Consider the following 7,441-nt stretch of genomic DNA (forward strand, 5'->3'; position numbering starts at 1 on the left):
CGCTTCAGCACAGCGTTCCATCCTCAGACTAGTGGTCAAGTGGAGAGAGTGAATCAAGTTCTTGAGGAAATGCTGAGAGCCTGTGTTATCTCGTTTGGCATGAAGTGGGAGGATTGTCTGCCTTTCACGGAGTTCTCGTATAACAACAGTTATCAAGCTAGTTCTGGCAAGGCTCCGTTTGAAATTCTCTATGGCAGGAAGTGCCGTACTCCGCTCAACTGGTCCCAGACAGGCGAGCGTCAGATCCTTGGCAATGATATGATAGAAGAAGCTGAGGAGATGTGTCGGATCATTCGCGACAACCTCAGAGCAGCTCAGTCCCGTCAGAAGAGCTATTACGATAGCAAGCACCGTGACATGTCGTATGAGCTTGATGATTTTGTCTATCTCAAGGTGTCGCCTACGAAGGGTATGCAGCATTTTGGTATCAAAGGCAAGCTTGCGCCTCGTTTCGTTGGTCCGTTCAGAGTGGTTGGCAAGAGGGGCGACCTCGCGTACCAACTAGAGCTTCCGTCAACCTTTGCAAATGTCCATGATCTGTTCCATGTTTCTCAGCTTCGGAGGTGTTTCAAGAACCCCGAGCGCACTGTGCATCTTCAGGATATCGATCTTCAGCCTGACCTTTCTTATCGCGAGCATCCAGTTGCGGTTCTCGAGGCGACTGAGCGCAAGACCCGTAACAAGTCTGTCAAGTTTCTCAAAGTGCAGTGGTCACACCATTCCGATAAAGAGGCTACGTGGGAACGCGAGGATCACCTCCGTTCCGAATTTCCTGATTTCTTTCAGTCTTAGATCTCGAGGTCGAGATCTTCTTCGTAGTGTGGGAGAGTTTGTAATGCCCCAAGTGTAGGTCTTTCCCTTTTTGTAACCTTCCATGTGGGACCACCTTGACTTTGTCATGAGAGTTTCTATGCATGTATGAATTCATGTGCCACCTTCTATTTTGCTTTTGCATGCATGCATCCATGCCATACCATCCTTGCCATACCTTATGATTCTATGTCATGTTATGATTGCATGTGATCTTGCTAGGTGTGATGTTGTGGTATTGTATTATCTTGTGTGATGCATGTGATGTTGGTGTGTGATGGGTAGGAGTGAGTGCTAGGTAATTTCAAAGCTCTTTGCTATTTAAAATCCTTTTCCCTCCTATTATCTCATGTCAAAATTCTATCTTCCCAAAAGTTATTCTAAAATGTCTTGTGGTTATGATGATGTGTGAATTTGCTGTTTTGTTCTTTGATTTTAAAGGTGCAAATAAACCCAAAACAGTAAATTAATTACTGTTTTGCATTTATTCCAAATGGCTCCAAATATTGTTTTCCTATTTTATTCTAATAGGCCATAATTCCTTATGGCCAGGGGCATTTTTGCTTTGATTTTTACCCCATCAGAACTGCTAGTGGATTTAAATCCTAGCTGAGTTTATTTTTAAAAGAATTCAAATCCCTCTCAGCCTTTTCCTCTATCTGACGCCTGTGGCAATCAACCCTCGCGGCCCAGCCCACTTCTTCCCGAGTCATGCGCGCGGGCGTCGTCATCTTCCTCTTTCCAGCGAGGCAGTGGGGCCCAGAGGTCAGCCTCTCTCTTTTCTTCGCTGTTTCACCGGAGAGAGAGAGCTCGCACGCTGGCCACCGCGGCGCGTCCCTCGTTCCCCTCTCGCCCTATAAAAGCCCTTGGCGTCCGTGCCTCGGCTAGGGTTTCCCTTCCGCCGCCGCTCCACCAGATCCCTTCTCCCTCCTTTCTCTCTCGTCGCGGTGAGGTAAGCCGCCGGTTCCACCATGGCCGACGGGTGAAGGAGATCACCGTCGTCGCCGTGGTACCTTCTCCTCCACGTCGAGGGGTCCAGGAGCATGCGGGCCTCACCACGGGCTCGTTCCCGTCGCTAGATCGACGTCCCCGACACTGCATCATCTTCCTCCCGGAGCCCCTTCTTCTCCGACGAGCTCCGCCGCTGCGCGTTCTTCTTCCTGCTACTTCCTCTACGGTCGCTCCCTCCTCGACTCGTACGCGAGGTAGTGCATCCCCTCCTTCCTCCGTGTCTTAGATCGGGCGACATGGCAGTAGAGTTCGTCGGCGAGATGTTTCTGTCACCGGAGCCGCAGGTCGCCGTGGCCACATCGCAGTAGAGCCCCTTGGGCATAGTTAATTGCGGGGATGGATCCGTGTGGATGAGGGCTTCCTCCCCTCCACGAGCCGGAGACGAATTCGACTCGCATCGCCGACGAGGCACCTCCCCTGTTCCGGCCAGTCGTCGGTAGCAGACGAGCAGGGGGTGTCCTCTTTTGTTTTGCAGCGTGTATATGTTCAGACATCGATCCGTAGTGCAGTGATAGCGCGTGGTTGTGCCTGATGAGAGGGCGCGGGTTCGATCCCCCTTCGGCCTCTTTTGTTTTGCTATTTCATTGCAAAGTGACCAGTTTAACAATTTACTCTGTTATCACCTCCACCCTGTCGACTAGGTGACAGTGGTGTGGTGGTTTGTTGCTGTTGCTGGACACCAGAGGTTCTGGGTTCGATTCCCAGGAGCCTATGTTTCTTTTTTTTGTTGTCTTTTCTTTTCTGCCTATTTTATTTCTGTTTTTCTAACTCTTATACAAAGTGGCATTTTAGTTCTGCTAATTTTCTGTTTAGCTAACTCTTAGACATAGTGGTGTTTTAGTTCTTTCCCTGCTAGTATAATTAGGGCAGATTTCTTTGTGTGTGTGTTTTGCACACTAGTGTGTGATAGATGATGTTGCTAGCCTTGTGAAACTTATGGTGATTGCACCTTTGTGATGTGAAGTTAACCTTGATAGGAGTTGGTGCTAGTTGTTTTGCTACTTGTAAGTGTTGTGCTTTAAGGTGTGAAAGTTGCACTAGTTAATCATGTATAGCCACATCTTTTGAGCTTTAGTGTGGGCCAAGTTGTTCTTGTAGTTTTATTTGCTTGTATAGATTTAGTGGGGGTGTGGATGCCTCCCCCTCACCACATGTTTTTGGTGTGTATGTGATGCACTAGGTGGCTAGCTAGGATAAGCATGTGTAGGTGGAGCTTACTAGTTAAACATGGGTAGATTATTGTGGGGGTTGCACCTTGAGGATGACATGATTCCTAGGGTGTTCCTTGTGGTGCATGTGAGAGTGTGTACCATCACATGCCCATATGTGAGGGTGTGCAAACTCTCTTGTTAGCATAGGAATTATATTTTGTTGTGCTTGATGCTAGTGATAGTGTGATATATGTGTGGGTGTTGTTGATGTGCATGACACAAACATGGGGTTCAAACCCCCATGTCACTTTGTCATTGTGCACATGAAACTCAACCTATGTGCTTGTCTTCTTAGAAGAAATACCTTATGGAGTTGCATTTGCAGTGTTGTTGAAAGTTTGGTCCTTGATTCCATGGTATAGATGGAGCCCAAGGGCATGGGGTTTTGTGTGTTAATAGTAGGGGTTTGTGCTCAACACCATAGTGGTGTCAATTACCTCTTGGTTACATGTGTGTGCAAACTATGCCTAGACAAAGTGGACATGTGGCTGGAAAATTCCAGATTTTTGAACTCTGAAAATTTCACAAAGTCTGGGATGCTGGAAACATTTTCTTCCCCTGTAGATGAGGATGTGCTGGTCATTCTGTTGAGAACTGGCCTTGGTTCAGTGCTAGTATTTTCAACCTGGTATGTTTGTGAAGCTTCCTGTCAATTGTCAAGTCATTTGGAGTCCAGTAGCTTATGTTTTGATTGCTGTCAAAAAGCTTCAGAACAGAAACAGAAACTCAGGTGCAGGAATTTTCACGAAGTCCGTGAGATCTGATGGTTTTGGGAAAGTTTGTGGCCTTGTATCTTCTAGAGTTTAATTCCTTTAGCTGTGATTCTTGCTGGGGCTTGTAGTGTTCTTGGTTGGCAACAGCCACATATATTATTTGTCATGTTTGAAGACCTGTAGCTATGTTGTATGTTGCTCCCAAATAGCTAAGATGCAGAAACTGGCAGATTATGTAGTTTTGCCATTTTGTTCAAAGTTTGTGCTTAATTGATGTTGTGGTGTTCTACCTTGCTCCATTTCATTCATGTTGGGTTATTACATGTCTTGGCAACCTGGGTATACCAGATTTGTGCTAATTGTGTGTGTGATGTTGAATCTTTCACGTAGAGCTTCATATCTTGTTTCGTTGATTCCCGTTGATCCGTAGCTCCGTTTGCAATGTACTTTGTATGGTTTTGCACCGTTTTTACGAGCTGCATCTGTTCATGTCATTCTCATGCATGTCAAAATAGCTTAGTGCACAGTTCTATCCAGAAACTTGTTGTAGTTTATTTTGCTTTTGCTATTGATAGAAATAGTGGTGCATACTCAACTTTCATCTCATGCATCATGTGATTGTTGCATTTTGAGATGCTGCTGTTCATTGGCTGTTATTCTTATGTTGGGTAGCACCAGGAGCGGAGAACGAATAGGTGGAGTCAGGAGAGTACGTGCAGGACGATCCAGAACCATTCCAAGCTGAGGATATCACAGGCAAGATGATATGACCTTGATTCCATCTCTAGACTTGTTATGTTAGTTTCGATTCCATGTCATATTGCTTGCTGCCTACCACTGAAATTAAATTGCCTCTTCATATGCCATGAGCCCAAACACAGTACTCTTTCCTAGCAAACTTGTATGGCTAGGTAGGCTTGCTCAGCTAATAATGTTAGCATTGTTAGTTGCAGGTATTTTAAACTCATGTGGTGACATGAGCTTGATATCATTATATTAAATTCTGTTATTTAATTAATGCACCTATATACTTGGTGAATGACGGGAGGCCTAGCCTTTTGCCGGGTGTCTTGTTCCGTTATTGCCGCCTTAGTTACCGGTTACTGGTGTTTGATTCCATAATGATCGCTCCTAACACGTTCGGGGTTGTTATGGGGACCCCCTTGATAAATCGCGTAGTGTTAAGGCTTGTCCGGTAGGACCCAACATTGGTGTTAATTTGCTAACAACTTAATAATAATCTGCATAGGGAGTAGCTACCCCGAGGATCCATAATCAACAACCCGGGCCAGTGCTCCTCATGAGTGTTGGTCCAATCCAGAGCAGCTTATTATGCTCCCCGGGGCAACTCGGTGTTTTGGCGTGGTAACCATCGCTCATCTGGCGTGTCCTGAGACTGAGATACGCGGCTCTTATCAGGGTCGTCGACACGTCGGGAGGTCCTGCTAGCCTTGCCTTACCTTAGCGATATATCTTGCGTATAGGAATCCCAGTGAAGCTTTGGTTTCCCCCAGAGTTGAGGTTTTCCTCTAAGGAATCCGACGAGATCACGAGATTCGTGATAGAGGATGCCTTTGCGGCCTGTGTTCGTTTGTGATGGACTATTTGGAGCACCCCTGCAGGGTTTAATCTTTCGGAAAGCCGTGCCCGCGGTTATGTGGCAACTTGGAATATTTTGTTAACATCCGGTATTAGAGAACTTAAATATAAACTACTAAAAGATGCCAACTGTGTGCGTAACCGTGACTGTCCCTTCGAAGATCTCTCTTCGATCGGGAACACGGTGGGGTTATGAATGTCGTAGGTAGGTGTTCAGGATCACTTTCTGATCAAATAATCTCGACCGTTAGCGTAGACCACCTTCACTTCTCTTTTGCGTAAGTTAGCCACTTATTCAATCATAGGTTGCAGCAGCCTGAAACACTTCATCCCTTACTTACCCAATAACATGACTAGTTCTGGCACCAAGGTCTTAGATTGTTGAGTCCCCGTGGATCACGGATTCCTCCGAAACTCCCAGCAGGTACAGGTACCCCAGAGGCAGATGATCCCGACGGCACCCAGCTGGCGTGGCAGTACGACGAGGAGACGGATCGCCTTTACGTGAACTATCCAGAGGACTGAGCCGTGGTCGTGATCGTGGGCCTGCAGCGGGTAGCATAGCATTTTCCTTGTTTTGTAGTCCGTACCGGAACTACCTTGTTTGTATCTGCGTTGTACTCTGTATTATTAATAAGAAGACAGTTGAATCCCAAATTGTCTACTTGTAATTATATTTCTGTGCTATGTTTACTTGCTTGCAAAACGCTTAGATGCGCTTCTTTCCTATTCGGGGCCTCGACCCCCAGATCGGAAAGGACCGCATCTTGGTCGTTACACTCATAGCTAGCACCAGCACCGCTGAAGCATCTGGTTAAACATGATCGAATGGATAAGGGACAAACCACACCACGCATCCATTCCCATCCATTCCAGAATACTACTGCAGGCTCTCCTCCATGGCAGCGTAGGGCCGGCTGCTCCTTTAGCGACGGAGCGGCTCATCTGTAGAGGAGGAGGGGACGGCAACCTCGTTGAGGTGAAGATCCGCGACACCGCTGGTGAGGCCGAGGGCCTCGGGTGACCAAGTGCCGATGCGGATTCCAGCGGGCCGGACAGCCATGGCGGATGCAAGGCGGCGGAGTAGCACACAGGCTTCCGGCGAGGGCGTCGGGAGTGCGGATGGCGGCGCTGCTTCCAGGTGCTCCTCCTCCTCCACTTCCTGTGCTGGGAGGTTGAGTTCGGGGAGCATCGCAACAGCAAGCGTCGGTGCAGCGACCTCGATCTCCTCCGTCTTCACCTTTGGCTGGAGGTTGATGACGAGCCGGGGCTTGAGCACGTCCAGGGAGACTGCAGCCGGCGGTGAGGAGAACTCCGGCAGTGAATCGTAGCCCGGCGGGTTGAAGTGCTCCGGGTCCTCGTCAGATGGTGTCGGGGACGGGAGTCTCGACCCGTACCCATAGGCTGGGCAAGAATACATCAGCGGAAGCGGAGGCGGTGCCGCGATTTCCTCATCGGTGAAGGAGCGATCTGTGTCACCAACGAGCCATCCGGCGCTTGGTCCGGCAAGCATCCATTCCATAGGTGCGTACATCGGCGGAGGAGGCGGCAGTTGAGTGGTGATGTTGGAGGCAGATGCCTCATCCTCGTGCTCGATCCTGGCCCCTGCAGCGTCATTCGGCACTGCAGCAACCTGTTCGTCGACATCGTTTGGTGTGGCAGCAGCCTCTTGGGGCATGACCGGGACCTCTTCCCTGGGTGCATCCGTCCTGGTACTCGGTCCTGGCGCTCCATGGGGATTGCTTCGGTGCACCGAACGGTGAAAACTGTGGAGGCACTGGCGATGAGCATGGCGGCGAAGGAGGCCACCACCAGGACCGTAGCGACGAAGAGGAGCATGGTATGGTGCACCGCGGCGGCGGAGGCCGCCGTTCCTATTCAAGTGACGTTGATGGCGACGTCCAAAGTTCCGACGACGAACAACGGCCAGACCAGAAGTCCGGCGAGGAAAACGGAAACGGTGATGCTCCCTGGCCACGAACCTAGCGAAGGCAAAAACAAGGTCTGATAGCGAATCCATCTCTTCTCACCTTTCTTCTCTCCTGTAGCCTATTCTCTCTGTAAGAGCGATGCGTGCATGATAACGTGAAGAGAAAA

The sequence above is a fragment of the Hordeum vulgare genome, chromosome 2H (assembly GCF_904849725.1).
Source record: "Hordeum vulgare subsp. vulgare chromosome 2H, MorexV3_pseudomolecules_assembly, whole genome shotgun sequence".
Lineage (NCBI taxonomy): Eukaryota > Viridiplantae > Streptophyta > Magnoliopsida > Poales > Poaceae > Hordeum > Hordeum vulgare.